Source organism: Elephas maximus, chromosome 4, assembly GCF_024166365.1.
Source record: "Elephas maximus indicus isolate mEleMax1 chromosome 4, mEleMax1 primary haplotype, whole genome shotgun sequence".
NCBI lineage: Eukaryota > Metazoa > Chordata > Mammalia > Proboscidea > Elephantidae > Elephas > Elephas maximus.
Window position 1 is genome coordinate 163,018,525 of NC_064822.1, and position 25,111 is coordinate 163,043,635.

The following is a 25,111-nucleotide window of genomic DNA, read 5'->3' on the forward strand; positions in this document are numbered from 1 at the left end:
AGCTTTCAATGGTTTTGCTCCTTTGTAATATGTAACATTGTAATTGTAATATCCCCAACGTGTCTGTCAGTTTGTCATTCTGTGGGAGCTTGCATTTTGTTGTAATGCTGGAAGCTATGCCACCGGTATTCAGATTCTAGCTGGTCACTCACGGTGGACAGGTTTCAGCTGAGCTTCCAGGCTAAGAAATACTAAGAAGAAGGACCTGGCAGTCTATTTCTGAAAAGAATGAGCCAATGAAAAGCTTAGGAATAGCAGTGAAACATTGTCTGATACAGTGCCAGAGGATGAGCCCCTCAGGTTGGAAGGCACTCCAAAGACAACTGAGAAAGAGCTACCTCCTCAAAGTACAGTTCACCTTAATGACTTGGAGTCAAGTTTTGAAAACTTCATTTACTAATGGAGCACGACTCAAAATGAGAAAAAACAGCTGCAAACATCCATTAATAGTTGGAACCTGGAACATATGAAGTATGAATCTAGGAAAATTGGAAATCATCGAAAATGAAATAGAATGCGTAAACATTGATACCGTAGGCATTACTGAGCTAAAACGGACTGGTATTGGCCATTTTGAATCAGACAATCATATGGTCTACTATGCTGGAAATGACAAATTGAAGAGGAATGACATTGCATTCACCTCAAAAAGAACAATAGATCTATCCTAAAGTACAAAACTGTCAGTGATAGGATAATATTTATATGCCTATAAGGAAGACCAGTTAATAGGACTGTTATTCAAATTTGCCCACCAACCACTAAGGCCAAAGATGAAGAAATAGAAGATTTTTTACCAACTTCTGCAGTCTGAAATTGATTGAACTTGCAATCAGGATGCATTGATAATTACTGGTGATTGGAATGTGAAAGTTGGAAACAAAGAAGGATTGGTAGTTGGAAAATATGGCCTTGATGATAGAAACAATGCTGGAGAGTGAATAATAGAATTTTGCAAGACCAACAACTTCTTCATCGCACATATCTTTTTTCACCAACATAAACGGCAACTGTACTCATGGACCTTGCCAGATGGAATGCACATGAATCAAATTAACTACAATTTTTTTTTTTTTTTTTGTGGAAAGACACGATAGAAAAGCTCAATATCATCAGTCAGAACAAGGCCAGGGGCCAACTGCAGATCAGATTATCAATTGCTCATATGCAAGTTCAAGTTGAAACTGAAGAAAATTAGAACAAGTCGAATAGAGCCAAAGTATGACCTTGAGTATATCCCAGCTTAATTTATAGACCATCTCAAGAATAGATCTGAGGCATTGAACATTAATGACCAAAGCCCAGATGAGTTGTGGAGTAACATCAAGGACCTCATACATGAAGAAAGCAAGAGGTCATTAAAAAGATAGGAAAGAAATAAAAGACCAAAATGGATGTCAGGAGAGACTGAAACTTGCTCTTGAATGTTGAACAGCTAAAGCAAAAGGAAGAAATGATGAAGTAAAAGAGCTGAACAGAAGATTTCAAAGGGTGGCTAGAGAAGACAAAGTAAAGTATTATAATGACATGTGCAAAGAGCTAGAGATGGAAAACCAAAGGGGAAGAATACGCTCGGCATTTCTCAAGCTGAAAGAACTGAAGAAAAAATTAAAGCCTTGAGTTGCAATTGTGAAGGATTCTTTGGGAAAAATATTAAACGACACAGGGAGCATCAAAAGAAGATGGAAGGAATATAGAGTCATTATACCAAAAAGAATTGGTTGGTGTTCAACAGTTTCAAGAGGTAGCATATGATCAGGAACTGATGGTATTGAAAGAAGTCCAAGCTGCACTGAAGGCATTGATGAAATACAATGCTCCAGTATTGACAGAATGTCAATTGAGATGTTTCAACAAATGGATACAGTGCTGGAAGTGCTCTCTTGTCTATGCCAAGAAATTTGGAAGATAGATACCTGGCCAACTGACTGGAAGAGATCCATATTTATGCCTATTCCCAAGAAAGATGATCCAACTGAATGTGGAAATTATTGAACAATATCATTAATATCACATGCAAGCAAAATTTTGCTGAAGATCACTTAAAAGCAGCTGCAGCAGTATATAGACAGGGAATGGCCAGAAATTCAGGCCAGGTTCAAAAGAGGATGTGGAACCAGGGATATCATCGCTGATGTCAGTTGGATCCTGGCTGAAAGCAGAGAACACAAAAAGAATGTTTACCTGTGTTTTGTTGATTATACAAAGACATTTGACTGTGTGGATCATAACAAATTGTGGATAACATTGCAAAGAATGGGAATTCCAGAACACTTAACTGTGCTCCTGAGGAACCTGTACATAGATCAAGAGGCAGGTTTTGAACAGAGCAAGGGGATACTGCATGGCTTAAAGTCAGGAGAAGTGTGCATCAGGGTTGTATTCTTTCACCATACCTATTCAATCTGTATGCTGACCAAATAATCTGAGAAGCTGGACTATATGAAAAAGAACAGAGCATCAGAATTGGAGGAAGACTTATTAACAACCTGCGATATGCAGATGATACAATCTTGCTTGCTGCAAGTCAAGAGGACTTGAAGCACTTCCTGATGAAGATCAAAGACCACAGCCTTCAGTGTGGATTACACCTCAACATAAAGAAAACAAAAATTATCACAACTGGACCAATAAGCAACATCATGATCGACAGAGAAAAGCTTGAAGTTGTCAAGGATTTCATCTTATTTGGATCCACAATCAACACCCATGGAAGCAGCAGTCAAGAAATCAAAAGACAGAGTGCACTGGGCTAATCTGCTGCAAAGGACCTCTTTAAAGTGCTGAAAAGCAAAGATGTCATCTTGAAGACTAAGGTACACCTGACCCAGGCCATTGTATTTTCAATCTCTTCATATACATGTGAAAGCTGGGCAATAAATAAGGAAGACCAGAGAAGAATTGATGCCTTTTGAATAGTGGTGTTGGCGAAGACTATTGTATATACCATGGACTGCCAAAAGAACGAATAAATCTGCCTTGAAAGAAGTACAACCAGGATGCTCCTTAGAAGCAAGGATGATGAGACTGCGTCTTATGTACTTTGGACACGTTGTCAGGAGGAATTAGTCCCCGGAGAAGGACATCATTCTTGGTAAAGTACAGGGTCAATGGCAAAGAGGAAAACCCTCCTGGAGATGGATTGACACAGTGGCTGCAACAACGGGCTCAAGCGTAACAGCCATAGTGAGCATGGCGCAGGACCAGGCAGTGTTTCGTTCTGTTGTATATAGGGTTGCTATGAGTTGGAAGTGACTCGATGGCACCTAACAACAACAACAATGTTAATATATATTGATGAATCTGTAACATTTCTCGGACTTTGACAGACATGGCTCTAGCATCATGCTTGTCCATTTTCCCACTTTTGCTTATTCTGTAACTTTCCTTGGATTCAGGCAGCCATGACTGTGGCAGCATGCTTATCCCTTTCCCACTTTTGCCTCTTTGAACATATGCTGAATAAAACCTTTCTTTTTGCTTTACTAAATTCCGTGATGATTTTACCCTAGAAGACAGTTTTGCCGTTTATTAGCTGCATGATCTCAAGCAAGTTTCTTAATTTGTCTGTCTCAGTTTCCTCCTCTGTAAAATGGGAATCATAATAGACCTATCCAGGGGATTGCTGTAAGTTAAACAGTTTAAAATGAGTAAAGTTCCTGGGACAGTGCCCATCACAAAAGTGTTTAAAAAATGTTACCTATCACCCTAAAAAAAAAAAAAAATTTTTTTTTTTTTTTTATCACCCTACACCAAATATTTTTTGTTTGAAATGTAGTGTGCCTTTTAGAGATAGGTCTGCATCTTACTCATGTTTGTGTCTCAATTTCTAACACAGTGTCCAGTGTCCATATGCTGAAAAAATGAATTGGTGACAAACATTCCTGTACCATTAATCCGAATCTACCTAAAACAATCACTTTATGGTTAACACATCAATTCTATAATGATTGATTCTCAGACAAATGGGACTACTAATGATATTATTTTTCACAGAAATGCTTCTCTTCCAGACTTTTTAGTATTAAGATCCGTAAGCTAGTAGATTCTTATAAATGCATCAACAGTATCATCATCAGCATTACCAACACTGTTGAGAACTTACTATGTGCCAGGCACTGTACCAAACAATTTACCCAAGTTATCTCATTTAACCCCCACAACACTTTCAGGAAATATGTATACTTCATAGACAGAGAACAGTGGAGTAACTTGCCTCAAATCACACAGGTGTGGCAGGCCAGATCACAGTTTAGACACATACACCTACTACTAAGACGTGCTTTTAACTGCCTTTCTTGGCTATGTAAAGATAGATACTATCACATTGCTTGGGCAAGGGAGTAAGCTGTTGGCATGAAGCTACCAGTGACTGCAAAAGGGAAAGTAAGGGGAGAAAGACCAGAGAAGAGTGAGTTCATACTTTGCAGAATATTCTAGAATTACGTTGAGATCTTTATGAATAAGAATATTAGAAAGTGTTCCATAGTCAGTGGGTGAGTGTCACAGGATTACCAGGACACTTGCGTTAAAGTCCTAACTTTGCTGTTCTCTGTGACTTTGGGCCAAGCCACTTCACATATTGACCTCGACTTCAACTGTAAAATGGGTGTGGCAATAACCTACCCTTCAGGATTGTTCTGAGACTCCGTTCAAATGAAGGCATGGTAAAGAGCTTTGCAAGCTTCTATAGTTTTGCTGACTATTTTAGGTATGAAAAATTATTAAGTTCATGAAAGACAACTGGGAAGAAACCAGGCTTGGAATTGGCGACTTTCCATTTCCAGTCCATTAGAGGTTAACAGTTAGTAGGAATCTCTATGCGGAAGGGACCTTTGAGTATGTATGTTGCCAGCTGTTGTAGGTGCCTATAGCATCCAGCACAAGGAATTACCTACATTCGAGGCATTGCGGACTTCTGATTACCTTTGACTTCTTGGGAGCTGCCTCCCCAAAATGCTGTGTAGTTTATATTTAATTTTAAAATGAGAACACTGCCACTGAGTTCTTGAGAAAAAGGGATACTGAACTAAGAGCCAAGAGGTCTGGATTCTAATCCTAGCCCAGCTGATCATTATCTGGGTGACTTTAGACAAGTTATTTAACTACCCTGGCCATCCGTTTTCAAACCCCAAAATAAGATCATAATTCTCTTACCAAATCTTCATGATTGCTGCGGGAATAAAATGAGATAATACATATGCAATCATTTTGAAACAGGTAAAAGTGCCATATAAATTAATGTATGGAGGAAGATATTTTGTGTTGTAAAGCCAAGAATGGACTCATGTATTTATTTAGTACAAGGCAAGTTCTTTGGCATCTACAGTGTGGAAATCAGTATCCTAGACATTAAAAGAGTACAGATACACTTGCAGTTTATTGGAAGGTTAGTGGAGAGAGGGGGAGATGGGGGCAATAAAAACTATAAAGTTAGGCAGAATGGTAGTTCCCTCTTGATGTACTGCTGCAATCAGTTTTGAAATTATCTTCAGCAAAATTTAACTTGTATGTGATATTAATGATATTATTTGATAATTTCCACATTCTGTTGGATCACTCTTCTTTGGATAGGGCACAATATGGATCTCTTCCAGTCAGTTGGCCAGGTAGCTGTCTTCCAAGTTTCTTGGCATAGATGAGTAAGTACTTCCAGCGTTGCATCCCTTTGTTGAAACATCTCAGTTGGTATTCCGTCAATTCCCGGAGCCTTGTTTTTTCCAAGTGCCTTCAGTGCAGCTTGGACTTCTTCCTTTAATACCATCAGTTCTTGATCATATGCTACTTCCTGAAATGGCTGAATGTTGACCAATTCTTTTTGGTAGTATCACTGTGTATTACTCCCATCTTCTTTTGATGTTTCCTGAATTGTTCAGTATTTTCCCCATAGAATCCTTCAATATTGCAACTCAAGGCTTAAATTTTTTCTTCAGTTCTTTCAGCTTTGAAATGCTGAGCATATTTTTCCCTTTTGGTTTTCTAATTGCAAGTTTTTGCATACTTCATTATAATACTTTGTCTTCTCGATCCAGCCTTTGAAATCTTCTGTTCAGCTCTTTTACTTCATTCCTTCCTTTTGCTTTAGATACTCGATGTTCAAAAGCAAGTTTCAGAGTCTCTTCTGACATCCGTTTCAGTCTTTTCTTTCTTGTCTTTTTAATGACTCTTTGCTTTCTTCATGTATGATGTCCTTGGTGCCATCCCACAACTTCTCTCGTCTTTGGTCGTTAGTGTTTAGTGCATCAAATCTGCTCTTGAGATGTTCTCCAGATTCAGGTTGAATAGACTCAAAGTCGTACTTTGGTTCTCATGGACTTGTTCTAATTTTCTTCAGCTTCAGCTTGAACTTGCATATGAGGAATTAATAATCTGTTCCACGGGTGGCCCCTGGCCTTGTTCTGATTGGTGATATTGAGGTTCTCTGTCATCTCTTTCCACAGATATAGTCAATTTGATCCCTGTGTATTCCTTCTGGAAAGGTCCAGGTGTATAGTCACTGTTTATGTTGTTGAAGAAAGGTCTTTCCAGTGAATAAGTCGTTGGTCTTGCTAAATTTTATCATACAATCTCTGGTATTATTTCTATCACCAAGGCCATGTTTTACAACTACTGACCCTTCTTTGTTTCCAACTTTTGCATTCCAGTCATCAGTACTTATCAATGTATCTAGACTGCATGTTTGTTCAATTTCAGACTGAAGACGTTGGTAAAAATATTCAATTTCTTCAACTTTGGCCTTAGTGGTTAGAGCGTAAATTTGAATAATAGTTGTATTAACTGGTCTTCGTTGTGTTGTTGTTGTTAGATGCTGTCAAGTCAGTTCCGACTCATAGCGACCCTATGTGCAACAGAACGAAACACTGCCCGGTCCTGAGTCATCCTTACAATCCTTGTTATGCTTGAGCCCCTCGTTGCAGCCACTGTGTCACTCCACCTCACTCAGGGTCTTCCTCTTTTCCACTGACCTTGTACTCTGCCAAGCATGATGTCCTTCTCCAGGGACTGATCTCTCCTGACAACATGTCCAAAGTATGTAAGACCCAGTCTCGCCATCCTTGCCTCTAAGGAGCATTCTGGCTGTACTTCTTCTAAAACAGTTTTGTTCGTTCTTTTGGCAGTCCATGGTATATTCAATATTCTTCACCAACACCACAATTCAAAGGTGTCAATTCTTCTTCAGTCTTCCTTATTCATTATCGAGCTTTTGAAAATACCATGGCTTGGGTCAGGCGCACCTTAGTCTTCAGGGTGACATCTTTGCTCTTCAACACTTTGAAGAGGTCCTTTGGAGCAGATTTACCCAATGCAGTGTGTCTTTTGATTTCTTGACTGCTGTTTCCATGGATGTTGATCGTAGATACCAGTAAAATAAAATCCTTGACAACTTCAATCTTTTCTCCGTTTATCATGATGTTGCTCATTGGTCCAGTAGTGAGGATTTTTGTTTTCTTTATGTTGAGGTACAATCCATACTGAAGGCTGTGGTCTTTGATCTTTATTAGTAAGTGCTTCTAGTCCTCTTCACTTTCAGCAAGCAAGGTTGTATCATCTGCTTAACGCAGGTCGTTAATGAGTCTTCCTCCAATCCTGATGCTCCGTTCTTCTTCATATAGTCCAGCTTCTCGGATTATTTGCTCAGCGTACAGATTGAATACCAATGGTGAAAGAGTACAAACCTGATGCACACCTTTCCTGGCTTTAAACCAATCGGTATCCCCTTGTTTTGTCTGAACAACCACCTCTTGATCTATGTAAAGGTTCCTCATGAGCACAATTAAGTGTTCTGGAATTCCCATTCTTTGCAATCTTAACCATAGTTTATTATGATCCACACAGTCAAATGCCTTTGCATTGTCAATAAAACATAGGTAAACATCCTTCTGGTATTCTCTGCTTTCAGCCAGGATCCATCTGACATCAGCAATGACATCCCTGGTTCCACATCCTCTTCTGAAACCATCCTGAATTTCTGGCAGCTCCCTGTCAATATACTGCTGCAGCCATTTTTGAATGATCTTCAGCAAAATTTTGCTTGTGTGTGATATTAATGATATTGTTCAATAATTTCCACATTCGGTTGGATCACCTTTCTTGGGAATAGGCATAAATATGGATCTCTTCCAGTCAGTTGGCCAGGAAGCTGTCTTCCATATTTCTTGGCATAGACGAGTGAGCACCTCCAGGGCTGCATCTGTTTGTTGAAACATCTCAATTGATATTCCATCAATTCCTGGAGCCTTGTTTTTCGCCAATGCCTTCAGAGCAGCTTGGACTTCTTCCTTCAGTACCATCGGTTCCTGATCATATGCCACCTCTTGAAATGGTTGAACATCGACTAATTCTTTTTGGTACGATGACTCTGTGTATTCCTTCCATCTGCTTTTGATGCTTCCTGTGACGTTTAATATTTCCCCCATGGAATCCTTCACTATTGCAACTCGAGGCTTGAATTTTTTCTTCAATTCTTTCAGCTTGAGAAATGCTGAGCATGTTCTTTTTGTTTTCCATCTCCAGCTCTTTGCACATGTCATTATAATACTTTACTTTGTCTTCTCGAGACACCCTTTGAAGTCTTCTGTTCAGTTTTTTTACTTCATCAATTCTTCCTTTTGCTTTAGTTGCTCGATGCTCAAGAGCAATTTTCAGAGTCTCCTCTGACATCCATCTTGGTCTTTTCTTTCTTTTCAATAACCTCTTACTTTCTTCCACAACTCGTTCCACAACTCATCTGGTCTTCGGTCTCTAGTGTTCAATGCATCAAATCTATTCTTCAGATGGTCCTAAATTCAGGTGGGGTATACTCAAGGTCATATGTTGGCTCTTGTGGACTTGCTCTGATTTTCTTCAGTTTCAGCTCGAACTTGCATATGAGCAATTGATGTTCTGTTCCACAGTTGGCCCCTGTCCTTGTTCTGACTGATGATATTGAGCTTTTCCATTGTCTCCATAGATGTAGGCCATTTGATTTCTGTGTTTTCCATCTGGCAAGGTCCATGAGTATCGTAGCCGTTTATGTTGGTGAAAGAAGGTATTTATAATGAAGAAGTCATTGGTCTTGCAAAATTCTATCATTTTATCACCATGGCCATATTTTCCAACTACTGATCCTTTTTCTTTGTTTCCAACTTTTGCATTCCAATCATCAGTAATTATCAATGCATCTTGATTGCATGTTTGATCAATTTCAGACTGTAGCAGCTGATAAAAATCTTCTATTCCTTCATCTTTGGCCCTAGTGGTTGGTGCGTAAATTTGAACAATAGTCATATTAACTGGTCTTCCTTGTAGCCGTATGGATATTATCCTACCACTGACAGCGTTGTACTTCAGGATAGATCTCTAAACATTCTTTCTGATGATGAATGCAACACCATTCCTCTTTGAGTTGTCATTCCCAGCATAGTGGACTATATGATTGTCTGATTCAGAATGGCCAATACCAGTCCATTTCAGCTCACTAATGCCTAGGATATCAATGTTTTTGCATTCCATTTCATTTTTGACGATTTCCAATTTTCCTAGATTCATACTTCGTACATTCCAGGTTCCAATTATTAATGGATGTTTCCAGGTGTTTCTTTTCATTTTGAGTCATGCCACATTAGCAAATGAAGGTCCCAAAAGCTTTACTCCATCCACGTCACTAAGGTCGACTCTCCTTTGAGGAAGCAGCTCTTCCCCAGTCATCTTTTGAGTGCCTTCCAACCTGGGGGGCTCATCTTCCAGCATTATATCAGACAATGTTCTGCGGCTATTCATAAGGTTTTCAATGGCTAATGCTTTTCAGAAGTAGACTGCCAGGTTCTTCTTCCTAGTTTGTTTTAGTCTGGAAGCTCAGCTGAAACCTGTCCTCCATGGGTGACCCTGCTTGTATCTTAGTACCGGTGGCATAGCTTCCAGCATCACAGCAACACGGAAGCCCCCACAGTATGAAAAACTGACAGAAACGTGGGGGTCTTCCTTGTAGGAATATAGATATCATAGTATCACTGACAGTGTTGTACTTCAGGATAGATCTTGAAATGTTTTTGATGAGAAATGTGACACCATTCTTCAATTTGTCATTCCCGGCGTTGTTGACCATATGATTGTCTGATTCAAAATGGCCAATATCAGTCCATTTCAGCTCACTAATGCCTAGGATATCAATTATTTATGTGTTCAATTTTGTTTTTGACGCCTTCCAATTTTCATAGATTCATACTTCGTGTATTCCATGTTCTGATTAATAGATGTTTTTAGCTTTTTCTTTTCATTTTGAGTCTTGCCACACCAGCAAACGAAGGTCCTGAAAGCTTTATTGCATCCACCTCATTAAGGTCGACTCTATTTTGAGGAAGCAGCTGTTCCCCAGTTGTATTTTGAGTGCCTTCCAACCTGAGGGGCTCATCTTTTGGCAGTATATCAGACACTGTTCTGCTGCTATTCATGTTTTTCCTGGCCAATGTTTTTAGAAGTAGTCTGCAAGGTCCTGTCTTAGTTTGGATGCTCCATTGAAACCTGTCTTTCGTGGGTGAACCTGCTGGTATTTGAAATACTGATGGCATAACTTCCAGTATCATGGCAACAGAGGAGCATAGGAGGAAGAAATTTAATTGGGGAAGTGCTTCTTGGACAGGCAATGGGTACAGCAGGAATGATTTCCCTTGCCTGGAATTACTGGTGAAACAGCCAGCAGTAGAAGGAGAGGATGGTTAGGAAATTTATGATCTGAATAATATCTTTTTCTAGTCCAAGGGTTTTGAAAAGTGTTTTGAAATATACTTAGCCTTTCTGCTCCTTATCAGCAGACAGATGCATGCTATTGTAGGACAAATCAGCTGTGCTTTTTTGGCTTTGGGATGACATAGCTAGGTCATGAAGTCCTTAAAGGAAACTTTGTGGGAAATTTTGTCCTCCAGAATGGTATCAGTTGTTATTAAATGTCAGAGCTTATACATATTTGTTTAATAAGCAAAGTCAAAAGAGATAATCATGAAAAGAAATTTCGTTATGGAAGAAAAAGAATGAGAGAGAGGATACATGGAAAGGATAGATTCCTTAATAAAATGGAAAGGATTAATTAGGCCACTCTCTTCCCCTTCTATTGCCTTACTTCAAGGGTAGTAGATTCAGAAGAAAACAGGGGACAAGGAGGAAATGTGAAGATGTAAGACTGGCTGGTTGTAACAAGAGAGAGATGGTAAGAGTTGCTAGGAACCATGATAAGCATCGTCTTCTAAAGGAGGCAGCCATAACTTTTGATCCAGATGGTTATCACCATGTAGGAAAGCAGACTGTTACCAGATGTGGCAGAATGTTTGCAAAAATGGCTGCAATTTTTCATGCCTCCCTATATTTACTCCCCTTTACAATGGGACTTTGTGGCTCCTTCTATCAACAGGTGAAATATAATTCTCCACCCTTTAAACCCAGACTGGTTGTAAGTTACTTTAAAATAGAATTAAATGGAAGTGATAGTGTCATACTTTGAATTATGCCCCCCAAAATACGTGTCAACTTGGTTAGGCCATGATTCCCAGTATTGTGTGGTTGTCATCCATTTTGTGATTTTCCTGTGTGTTATAAATTATAATCTCTGCCTGCGGTTAAGGAGGATTAGGGTGGGATGTAACACCCTTACCTAGGTGACATCCCTGAGTTTCCTTCGGGGGTGGCCTGCACCACATTTTATCTTACAAGAGAAAAAGAAAGGGAAGCAAGCAGAGAGTTGGGGGCCTCATACCACCAAGAAAGCAGCACTGGGAGCAGAACACATCCTTTGGACCTGAGCTTCCTATGCTGAGATTCTCCCAGACTGATGACAAGGACTTTCCTCCAGAGCCAACAGAGAGAGAAAGCCTTCCCTTGGAGCCGGTGCCCTGGATTTGGACTTCTAGCCTATTAGACTGTGAGAGAATAAACTTCTCTTTGTTAAAGCCGTCCACTTGTAGTATTTCTGTTATAGCAGCACTAGATGACTAAAACAGACAGTGTGCCAGTTCTTGTGTGCTTCCTTTTATTCTCTTGGAACACTGTCCAATTTTCACGTGAACAAGCCTGGGCTAGCCTGCTGGAGGATGAGACCACATGGACTAGAGCTGAGTCAGGCCAGTTGTCCCCAGGTAGAGATGTAACAGAGCCCAGACCAGTTTGGCAAATCCACATACCCAACCAGCAGATGACTGCTGATACAGAAGAAAGCCTAGCCAAGAGTCGAAGAACCACCCAGTTGAGCTCAGCCTAAATTGTCATTCTGCAGAATTTTGAGCTAAACAAATTGTATGTGCTAAACAAAACATGTCTGTGGACTGAACCCAGCTCTCAGGATATCAGTTTGTATCAAAGCTCTGCCCTACCTTATTCTCCCTAAATTGTGTACAGACCTGGCTAAAATTCAGTTAGACTAACAGTTTGTCATTGTTTCCTTCTCCTGGGAAATTATCACTTCATAGCTATTCTATGGTCATCTTTCTTATTCCCCCACTCCCATTGTAACTGGACTTCTTTGTTTTCTAATGTGAGACTCCTTCTAGTTGTTGAATCCCTAATGCTGACTCAAAGTCTATTGACCTCCATAGTAGGCTGTGCAAGACTAGTCTTCCAGTCCACCTTCTGTTGTCTGTCCTCCATCCAGCTCAGAGACTGAACATTCAAGGATCACAGATATCACTATATTATATATATTATTGGGAATGGAAAGGTACATGGATGAGTAGGGTTATCGTCGTTGGAATGCTTCTCTCAGCAAATCTGAGAATTGTTCCACAGGGTGAGAGGGCACCGGTAAAATGTGCATCAGTTATGAAAGTGTTCCTGATAGCCACTTTTGATAAAAGGGCTGTTGTCATTCAGACAATTTAGACATTTTATGCCTTATTCCACTCCCTCTGCCTTTTCCCCTTTTCTGTTGGCTGTGAAACCCTAATAGGTATATATGAGTTGTGTGTATGTGTATACTTTTTCCTACTTTAATGGTATTACCACTTTTATGTGTTCTGCTCAGTAAACTCTTTCTCCACACATACTGTGTTTGGTTAGGTTTTATAAAAAAATATCCCAGCATCTTTGATAAAATAGTTTGTAAATAAGGTGGTGTGTGTGTGTGTGCGCATGCATGCATGCGTATAATAAAATAAAGTCCCAGATCTAGATGCCCCCTTATTAGCTTTCTGGGCTGTGTTTCTGTGGAGAATTGCATTTTATATTGAATTTGAGAGTGAGTGTACGGTACTTGTATTCTGAAGCTCATCTCTTTCTTCAAGTGATGCCTTCTGTTGATTTGTAGGAAAAACCTTTTTGAAATTTGTTTTAAAGACATTACCTTAACTTGGGATTATTACCTCTTCTTCCCTAGCTGATTAAAATAAAATTCAGATTGTGGCTGAAGAAATATTATGATTGTGTTAGCTGATTAGTTACATATTTAGACATGTCTGAATTAGAAATTACATGACAACAATCCTGCTTCTCATTAACGCAGCAGACCTGTTCCCAGGATGCGTTTGAAGGAATGTCATGACGGCAGATAATATTGCTCACTCTGTGCTAGTCAGGTTTTGATCTGTATTAACAAAGAGTAGGTTCCATACGTTCATGCTAAAATGATTGGCTGATTCACTCCCCCCATCCTGAGTCTTTGTATTGAATTTTGTTCTTAAAAAAAGGGCAGAGGGCCCATGACAGTTTTGTGAAACTAAAAAAATAAGATTGTTGGTAGAATGCAAGGCTTTTTGCCGGTGGTCTCCAAAGACGACATTGCTGTTGTCTATGTTTAACTTGCTTATTTTGAGCTAAGAAGCTCCTCTTCTCTCACAATAGAGGGAAACTGCCACATTCTTGTGCTAGGTCAGAAAGGGGAAATATAAACGTTAGACTCTCAGAAAGCTCAGATGTTTTAGAGAGAGCAACCCTCTCCTTTTAAGTTAAGTCTGAGAGGAAAAAATATATACTACAGTGCACACAGGGATGGCTGTAGAAGGGCTGCAGAAATAGGTGAATATATGAGGCATGGGGGCTGTGAAATGGTGGCCCATGAATGCATCTGAGCTTATGCTGTTTAGGGCAAGGGAAGATGATGGCGGGTTGAGTTGAGTTGGGCTGAAACGCAGATTCTCATTCATTGTCTTTCAGACCTTTCCAATTACTGGGACCAGCCTTGTTTCTAACAGTTCTTGGCAGATGGGGGAGTTATTTGGGCTATGTACTTTATTGACTCGAGACTGAGAAGGGCCACAGATGTCATAATTTCCCTATTATCACTTTTCTGAGTACTTCCTGGCCTCCCTTCATTATCTTGCTCCACATTAACAGTTCTAAGTAGCTTCTTTATAGCATTCAAATGCTGTAGATGCTCTTTGGCAGTGTTTTTGCTTCTGGGGACCAGTGGGGGGTCATGCAGGAGCCCGGCCTCTGTGTTGCCAAAGCAGTTAACGTGGAACACTGTGCTCACCTCTCTCTTCCCAGCTGAAGGGACATTTCCTTCCCCATAATAGAAAGACAACTATCTCAATCATTTTTTCTTTCCCCTGATAGGAAGGAAAGATATAAACACTGGAAAGTGGAAGGCACAGACAAAGACTGTTTGTGTTCTAACAGGAAAAGTTATTACAGATAACATGTAGCCCTTGAGGGAGCAAACGTGCAGCCCAAGATGGCTTCCCATGTGAGGAAAAGGCCGCATGGCCAGAGGAGAATGTCAAGCAATTGATTTTGCATTGTCCTATGAGCCTGGGTCATTGGTGTAAGGAGTCCCTGCTCTGATGAGCTTATTCAACAGGGGTATAGGAAGTTATTCTTTCATGAAGGAAGCTTTTCCTGCCACAGACAGCAGAAAATTCAAAACAGGAATTTCTGACAGAATTCTTGATAACCATAGTACATATTTCTTTATTCTCTTCATGCAATTATATGTCTGGGTTCTTTTGACACTAATGACGGTGATCTTGGTTTTCTTTCCTCTTGTCATTGCTGATAATGCAGGTTGTGTTTATTTGTAAGCAACTTTTTGCTTTGTTGTAACCTCAGGAGAGAAGCAGCCTCTTAGTGTGGAGATCCCATAGGATTCAGACTTGGATTCTATAAGATTTAGACTCAGAGCCTACGACAGTGCCTGGCTCAGCATCAGGGCTCAATATATGGTTGTTGAATGAATGAGTAAATAAATCTGGCTCCACTAAGCACTGGCTGGATAAATTACTCAACCTCCCTGAGCCCCAGTTTTCTCATCTTTCTGAGTATGGATCATCATAGCAACTTCATAAGACTGCTCAAAGATTACATGAGATCATGTATATAGGAATCCCTAAGCGTGCCTAAAGGAGCTCTGGTGGCACAGTGTTTAAACGCTTGGCTGTTAACAGAAGGGTTGGTAATTCAAACATACCAGCCACTCCACCAGAAAAAGATGTAGGAGCCTGCTTCTATAAAGATTACAGCCTAGGAAACCACATAGGGCGGTTCTACTCTGTCCTATGGGCTCACTTTGAGTTGGAATCATCTCGACAACAACGGGTTTGGCTTGTTTTTTAAGGGTGGTTAGTTTGTAGTAGTTAATCATTTAAGGATGGTTTCGTTTTTTCCTTCTTCCCTCTTTTCCTTCCTTCTGGGCCTGTTACAGATTGCTAAGAGAATAATGGATGCAAATATTCTGAAAATCTATACAAATACACTGTGGTTTTATTGTTGTCTGGTGGGTCCATTGTACAACCACAATGGCGACACCTGTGGCCCATTTGAAAGACTTCTTATTCTCCCACAGGCAAATGAGCAAGGGAAATGCAATGAAATCTGCTTAATGGTATTTTTGTTGGAGCAGTGAGACAAAGAGAGGGAAACTCAACATGTACAAATGTACAAGAGTTTAGCTGGAGAATCTTAGATACCTGTACTGCCTATGTTGCTGGTGATATTTCCTTTTTTTTTTTTTTTTAAATATTGACTGGCCACACTGAGCATCCAGGACTGGAGACGCATGGCCTGCATTCCCTTTAGAAATCCATGATCTCTTAGAGACACACCAGCAAGCAGAGAGGGGCAAGCAAGTTTGAACTAAGTTGCATTTTTACAAAGCTCTTGGAAAAAGAATAGCTATTCATGTCCGTCTGTTTTCCACTAGCACGTTTATAGAATACTTAGGATGAGGAAGTATTTGGGTGTCTATGCTTGTGTGTGTTTTTGGAGCATGAAGAGAGAATGAGGAGAAAGCCAAGGAGAAAGAAGGAGAAAATCCTGATGACAGACTGTGGGCAGGAAGGAAGGGGAACATGAAAGCTGAGTGTGAGCATTCAGACAGTGAAAAAAGAAAACGATCTAGCTTATGTAAAAGGAGGCAAGATGAGGACTCACAGAAAGGGAAAGTGATGGTGGACACATGAACAGCAGGAGAGGAGAGAGGAAGGTATGGTGGATGCACACAGTGGGGGCAGCGACAGCCTCATAGGGGAGACCCGGAGTCTGCACTGTCCTCTGCAGAGGGAGGGGGTGTGAGTGTGAGACAGACAGCAGATGCACACAGCAGGGAGGAGAGAGGCAGCACAGATCAGGGGTAAGCAGAGAAATTCCGGCTGGAAACGACCTGTTAGGTCATCCCCGCTCCCCACCACTGCTAGGGCCCCTTGCCTTCTTTTGTTTAGCATAATTTTAAAATGTCTCCTAGATTGCTGCACCCAGTCCTTCCCCTCCAAAGGCTTTGCCAGCAGTGGATGATCTTTCTTCAACCTCCTGTTTCGGAATATACATACAGGACCCATAAAGGAAGAAAAGACAACTGGGGGGAGAAAAGCTTTGAGTCCAGAAACAGACACCTATTTGGTGCTCATTAAAACGGCATGGATGGCGCACACTGCCTAAGCAAGATGCTCTTGCTCTCTCCCACAAGGCCTCTTCTACAAAGATAATGATTTGCACATTTCCAAAGTGCTGTTCGGAAGGAGTCCCTGGGTGGTGCAAACGGTCAATGCCTCAGCTGTTTACCAAAATGCTGGAGGTTCAAATCCACGCAAAGATGCCTCAAAAGAAAGGCCTGGTGATCTAGTTTTGAAAAATCAGCCACTGGAAGCCCTGTGGAGCACAGGTCTACTCTAACACACATGTGATTGCCGTAAGTCGAATCAACTCAATGGCAGCTGGGTTTTTATTCAGAGAAGGGTACTGGTGGTTCAGTGGTAGAATTCTTGCCTTCCATGTAGGTGACCTGGTTCCGTTCCTGACAAAGCACCTCACGCAGAGTGACCACCCATCTGTCAGTGGAGGCTTCCGTGTTGCTATGATGCTGAACAGATTCAATGGAGTTTCCAGACTCAGATGGACTAGGAAGAAAGGCCAGGCAATCTACTTCTGAAAATCAGCCAGCGAAAACCCTGTAGATCACAATGGTCTGATCCAAACAGATCATGAGGATGGCACAGGATTGCAGTGTTTGTTTCTGTTGTACATGGGGTCACTATGAGTCAGGAACTAACTTGATGGAAACTAACAAGAATAACATTCAGAGAGTTAGCTTAGTCTTGATTTTTTTGAGTGGAGAGGGACAGGGTAGAGAAAATGAAGTGGGAGCAGGAGATGGAAAGGAGAGGAAAGGCTGGAAGTGGAGGAAGCCATTTGTACAGATAAGAAATGAGAGGGATAGAAAGTGAGAAGTCAGGGTGGTGAAGGGGCATGACAGAATATAAAAACTCCTCCTGTGATTCAGTGGCTTTCAAAATTTTGAGATCATGATCCATTGTCAGGAACATTTTACAATTAGTACAGTGGTTCTCAACTGGGGATGATTTGCTCCCTAGAAGACATTTGACAATGTCTAGAGACATTATTGATTATAATACAGAAGGGGCTGTACTACTAGCATCTAGTAGGTGGAGGCCAGGGATGCTGCTAAACACCCTACAATGCACAGGGCAGCCCCCACAGCAAAGAATCATCTGGTCCAAAAGTTTAACACTGCTGAGGATAAGAAACCCTGAGCTAGGCAGCTGCCTTCAGTTCAAGTCTGCCTGAAGAGGAAAATCCAGAGATGAATGTTGGCAAGATATCAACATTTATATGGTACCTGAAGCAATGGGTGTCCCTGGGTGGTACAAATGGTTACCACGCTCAGCTGCTAACCAACAGGTTGAAGGCTGGAATCCACCTAGGGGCACCTTAGAAGAGAGGCTTGACAATCTACTTCCAAAAAATCAATCATTGAAAATCCCCCGGAGCACAGTTCTACTCTGAAACGTGTGGGGTCGTCAGGAGTTGGAATCGACTCAGTGGCAGCTAGTTGGTTTTATTTGTTTTGTTTTTGCTTCAAAGCCATGAGGGTGAGCTTCAGAAGAGAAGCAGGAGAAAAGAAGGAGACCTGGGAAAGAATATTAGTGGACTTTAGTTTCTAAGACTGAGGAAGAAAAAGAGAATCCTCAGTAGAATGAGAAAGAGTAGAGACAGGCGGGGTGGGGGTGGGATGGAAGGGAGAGCATGGTATTACAGGAAGTGCAGGGAAGAGAGTTTCAAAAGGAAAGGAATGATCAAGAAGGTCATATATCAAAAGAAATATTATCAAAAGTGTCCCGGTGGACAATGTCGTTAGGGTTTGGAGACATGGGGATAAGGAGGTGTTTGATGGCCTTGGTGAGAACTGTTTCGGCAAGTTGAAAAGGGAAAAAAGGAGGTGAGAAAAGAGACCAAGTGAACACAGTTTGATGTTTGGTTAAAAGGAGGAGGAAAACGGGAAGATAACTCAAGATCAGCATAGGTTGTGAATGTTTGCTTGCTTTTGTTTTTGAAAAAAGAGAGAGTTATGCAAGTTTAAGTGCTGACAAGAAGGCCCCAGTAGAGAAAAGAGGTTGAAGATTTAAGAAAGCTGAAGATTATCAAGAGTGCAAGGCCCCTGAGCTCAGAAGGCTGTGTTTGCATTCCGGGAGTTAAAGGAATTTAGAATGAAATTCGACCATGGAAAACTGGGGATTCAAGCCTGATATTAAACATCAACTGGTCATTTTCTACCAAGTCAAAAAGACCTATGAATAGAAAAATCTCACCTCTTTTCATCATCTTTCTATCAATCTTTTTTTTCTTTCATAGCATTTGTAACTTTTATTTGTTCTCTTATTTTCGATTCTGTTCTTCAGAAGAATGTACAATTCATAGGGCAAAGCCCATGCCAGAAAAATGGTCTGATTATTTTGTATATTTTCTTCTTGGAACAATCCTATTTGGAGTAGGGTGATCCTAAGATATACCTCACATAAGAAAGTTTTTAATTGACGTTGTCAAGTCAGAAAAAAAGCATGTGTATGATGTATGCAGACTTGGTTTGCGTTTAACAAGTAAAAAACCTAAAGGCATATAGACAAAAAAAAAAAAAAACACGATGCAAAGCCTCTCGAAATAAGCATGCAATACAGCTTTCATCTTGACCCTTGGCTCTCAGCTCACTAATTTATCATTTTGTTGTTGCTGTTGTTAGGTGCTGTTGAGTCAGTTCCAACTCATAGGGACCCTATGTAAAACAGAACAAAATACTGCCCAGTCCTGTGCCATTCTCACAGTTGTTGCTATGTTTGAGCCTATTGTTGTAGTCACTTTGTCAATCTGTCTCATTGAGGGTCTTCATCTTTTCCTCTGACCCTCTTCTTCATGAAGCATGATGTCCTTCTCCAGGATCTGGCCTCTCCTGATAACATGTCCAAAGAGAGTGAGATGAAGTCTCACCATCCTCACTTTTAAGAAGCATTCTAGCTGTACTTCTTCCAAGACAGATTTGATGATTCTTCAGGTAGTCCATGGAATACTCAGTATTCTTCACCAACATCATAATTCAAAGGTATCAATTCTTCTTTGGCCTTCCTTATTCATTGTCCGGGAACCCTGCTGGCACAGTAGTTAAGGGCTGTGGCTGCTAACCAAAAGGTCAGCATCCATTAGCCGCTGCTTGGAAACCGTATGGGGCAGTTCTGCTCTGTCCTACAGGGTCACTATGAGTCGGAATCGACTTGACGGCAATAGGTTTTTCACTGTCCAGTTTTTGCATGTATATGAGGTAATTAAAAATACAATAGCTTGAGTCAGGTGTACCTTAGTCCTCATAGTAACACCTTTGCTTTTTAAGACTTCCAGGAAGTCTTTTGCAGCAGAGTTGCCTGATGCAATATGTCGTTTGATTTCTTGACTGGTGCTTCCATGGGTGTTCATTGTCAATCCAAAGAAAATGAAATCTTTGACAGCTTCAATATTTTCTCCATTTATCATGATATTGCTTATTGGTCCAGTTGTGAGGATTTTTATTTTCGTTATGTTGAGGTGTAGTCCATACTGAGGGCGGTAGTCTGTGATCTTCATCAGTAAGTGCTTCATGTCCTCTTTGCTTTCAGCAAGCAAGGTTGTGTCATCTACATATCGCAGTTTGTTAATGAATCTTCAATCCTGATGCGCCATTCTTCTTCATATAGTCCAGTTTCTTGGTATATTTGCTTAGCATACAGATTGAATAAGTATGGTAAAAAGATACAACCCTGACACAGACCTTTCCTGACTTTATTCCCTTGTTCTGTCCAAACGATTGCCTCTTGATCTATGTACAGTTCCTCATGAACACAGTTAAGTGTTCTGGAATTCCCATTCTTCTCAATGTTATCCATAATTTGCATAGTGAAGAAGACCCAAGGAAACATCTTTTTGATTTTCTGTGCTTTCAGCCAAGATGCATCTGACATCAGCAGTGATACCCCTTGTTCCACATCCTCTTCGGAATCCGGTTTGAACTTTTGGCAGTTCCCTGTCAATGTACTGCTGCAAACATTTTTTGAAAAAGAAATTGCTGAATATTTTCAAATTAGAAACACTTACTACTGGTTTAAAAAAGGTAGAAGGTCCTGAATGGGATTATTTAAGTGAAAACTTTTTCATTCTTTGCTTTTCCTCTCTCAGTTCTCTCAAATGTGTGGGGCCTTCTGTCTGTCTCATTCTCTCACTAACTTATCCAACTTGTAGAATGAACTGATGCCCAGAATAAAGCTGTAGTGGACAATGTGCTCCAGCTCCTTTTGCTGGTGTAATTCAGTGCACGGAAACCTTCCTGTTGGCTACCCAGGCAGGTCAGGAAGCCTTCCAACCTTGACCTGTTAAGAGGAACTTCCTGCTTTACAAATCACATGCTTATCCTCGAGATCAAATAAGATAAAATGTTGCCACTCTTCCAAACTCACAGAGAGATGGGAAGTACAGTGAAGGAAAGAGCAGCAGTGGGAATAATGCAGATAGTGGGGTCCAAGGTTTCAGTTTATAATTAGGAGACGTAAAATGAAGGGAGCAGTGGTGGTTCAGTGATGGGATTCTCCCCTTTCATGTGGGAGACTTGTGTTGGATTCATGGCTAATGCACAGCTACCACTCATCTGTCAGTGGAGATTTGGGTGTTGCTTATGATGCTGAACAGGTTTCAGCAGAGATTCCAGACTAAGACAGACTAGGAGGAAAGTCCTGGCAATTTACTTCCAAAAATCAGCCAGTAAAAACCCTGTGGATCACAACAGTCTGATCTGCAACTGTTGTGGGGACCAGGCAGCATTTTATTCCGTTGTGCACGGGGTCACCATGATTTGGGGCTGACTTGATAGCAGTGAACAATAACAACACAATAGAGTGGACAGATAAGAATGTTTAAGGCAGACAGAGCTGGATTTAAATTCTCCTCTGCCACTTATTGGCTGGATAACTTTGACTTGTACCTTAACTTCTCTGAGCATTGGCTTCTTCGTATATAAAATGGAGGTAATTATGCCTTCAACATGGAGCTGTGAAGATTAACTGAGATCCTCTGTTATAAACTGAATTGTGTCCCAAATTGTTGGGTCCTAGCCCCTGTACCTATGAATGTGAACTTCTTTGGAAATAAGGTTGAAGATGTTACCAGTTAACATGAAGTCGTGCTGGTACAGGGCAGGTCTTAATCCCATCATAGTGGTGTCCTAAAAAAGAGACAGGGAGACACAGGAAGGACACCATGTGATGCTATAGCTACAAATCAAGGAATGCCTGGAGATACCAGAAGCTGGGAGGCAGGAATGAAACAGATTCTCCCAGAAGGAATCAACACAGTCAGCACCCTGATCTTGAACTCCCAGACACCAGAACTGTGAGATAATAAATTTCTGTTCTTTTAAGCCACCTATTTTTATTTTGTAATCCTTTGGCAGCCCTAGGAAACTAATTCATCATCCATGAAAATTACCTGTGCAGTGTTTGGCACACAGTCAACACTCAACACATGCTAGGTTTCTCCATATTTGCATTAAATTTTATACCCTAAATTACTCTCCTCCCCCAGTTCTGTTTGAATGAACAACACATATTAAATAGGAATTTTGTCTCAGGTATGGTGCTATGTGATGTGGTTATAAGGACTTGAAGTGAGGAAAATTGAAGGAGAATCAGGAGATGAGGAAGAAGGTGAGTAGTTCAGTTTGGGGTGTGTTCAGGAGGAAATCCAGCAGTCAAAACTTTTGAAGAGATAGCAATTTGGAAGTTATTAACATGTAGGTGGTAGTAGTTGAAGAGAGTAAGAAAAGTAACTCATCAAACCCCAAGGGAAAGTTTGGGGGCAAGCTGCAAACAGATGCCCTGGGAGCCTGAGACTGGTTCTGGAAGCAGCAGAACAGAGAATGTGGCCACTGCGGCCAAAGGAAGAAAGAGCTTCATTTAGCTTAGCGTCACCAACATTGCCAGATACAGCAGCATAGCCCAGTGAGACTATGAAAATTGTTCTTTAAAAGTTTTAAACATGGAGCTCATTGGTGGATTTGGCAAAAGGAAATGTGGGAAGAATGGAAGGTGAGGAAGTGGAGACTATGAATGTGATCTACTCTCTCAACAAGGAGGATCACAACAAGAGGAGGCAGGGTCAAGGGTGAATTGTATATTTTGAGTGGAGGAGACTTGAATATGCTGATAGACTGAGGGGAAGAGAAACTTAAGTGAGAAGAACAAGTTGAAGACAGAAGGGCAGTCATTGGGGGAGAAATTGAGGGAAGTGAATTAGGACCCTTAAACAAGAGGAGTCACTCTATCCTCTGGGGTTGGAGGAAAGTTGGTAAGGGTGGGTGTGAAGGCAGATAGATTTGAGATGGAAAAGAATGGTGAGTTAAGAGAGCTTACTCCTAGCCATTTATTTTATTTTTGTCCATGAAGAGTGGTTGGGATTTCAGAATAGTAAGTAAAAGTTTTTCAGGTTTTTAAGGTACTATCTTGGGGGGCAGTGTGTTTCAGTGGTAGAATTCTCATCTTCCATGTGAGAAGCCCAGGTTTAATTGGTGGCCTATGCACCACATGCACAGCCACCACCTGTTTAGTAGTGGAGGCTTGTGTGTTGCGATGATGCTGAACAGGTTGCAACAGAGTCTCTGAACTAAGGCGAACTAGGAAGAAAGGCCTGGCAATCTACTTCTGAAATTCAGTCAATGAAAATTCTGTGGAGCACAGTGGTCCAAGCCACAACCCAGGCAATGAGACCGGCCAGTGTTTCCTTCCATTGTGCATGGGATCATCACAGTCGGGGCTGACTCAGTGGCAGCTAACAACAAGGTACTTCCTTACCTAGGGTACTTGTTTAGCTCTAGGCCCCTTTCTCATAGTGCATTTGTCCTGCAAGCATATGGAAGGTTTCCATAATGGCTGCATCCTGCCCACATTATGGCCCAGTCATCTTCAACCTTTGCCTGTTTTTTTTTTTTTTTTTTTTTATGACCGGTCTGAAGCATTTAGAGATGTAAGCTCCATCAGTTTATCAAGAACAGCATTGATGCAACAGCAAGTTTGTAAGCGATGTCTATGGACTACATCTGTGACTGAAATCACAGTCTTGACTCTCATAGAGCCTTCTGTCTGGTGAGGGCAATAACAGAGCTAAATATAAATTTCAAATGATGGTAAGATCTGTGAAAGCAAAGCACAGGGTATGACAACAAGAGATAACAGGAGGGCCCAGCTGGGTTTGCAAAGTCAGAACAGATTTCCTTAAGGAAGAGACATTTGATCCAAGAATTGAAGCAGGAATAGAAAGTAGCTAGGCAAAGGCAGTGGGGTCGGGAGACTGTGTGGTAGAGGTGAAAGGAAGCAATTTGAACAATAGTCCAGGTGGGAGGAACAATTTGAATGATAGTGTGAAGGCAGCATAGAAAATGTTTTTTCCAGAGAAATAAAAGAAGGCCAGTCACTTGAGCAAAAGATTGAAAGAGAAAAGCAGGTAAAATTTATTAAAAGAGGGAGGCATAGGCCAGACCATGCTAAGCCTTGTCGGCTGTATTAACATTTTTGGACTTTTTGATGAGTACAATGGGAACTATCAAAGAGTTTTAAACTGTATGTTAGGAAAGGGGTAGGGACAAACATGATTACATTTGCTATTGTTATTTGCTTTTTAAAAGAGATTCCTCTGGTAGCTTTGTGGAGAACCCTTGAAGGGGACCAGGAGTAGAAGTAGAAACACAGAGACCTGCTAGAGGCTGCTGTAGTTGTCCTGGTGAGAGAGCATGGTAGTTTGGATGAGCATGGTGGCAGTGGCTTTGGAGAAAAGAGGACTGACTTCAGATCAATTTTTATACATAGAATCAACCAGACTTGGCCAAAGGGGTATGAGAGAGGGAGCTGTCAGGGATAACTCTCGAGAGTCTGGCTCCACTGAGTTCAGATGACCCAGATCATACCTTGACACACTAACATCCCATAAGTGCGGTCTCCTTATCTTATAAATCTAGGTTTATGAATTTGTCTCAAGTTCAATTGTATTTCCCATCTTAATTATTATATCTGGACAAAGGAATATCAATCTCTATTTCTTCTAATATCTTCTTTCTCAAGCTTCAGGAAAGCACCCATTTTAACTGCCTAAGACTGATAAACAAACCTGGAATCATGTGAAGCCCATTCTCTGTGTCCTTAGGCAAATCATTTATTCACCCCAGTTTTGGTATCTTCATTTGTAAATTTAGAAATTCCTGATTTCCTCAGTTCCAGGGCTCCATTGAGGATGAATTAAGATGAGACAGTGAAGTTGCATCTTAAAAGAGATTCTATTGAAAAGTCAGTACTTCAAATCACCTATGAAGTTTTCTTACATCTAATCAAACATATAGATCTAATCTCTTAGTTGCAGGAAA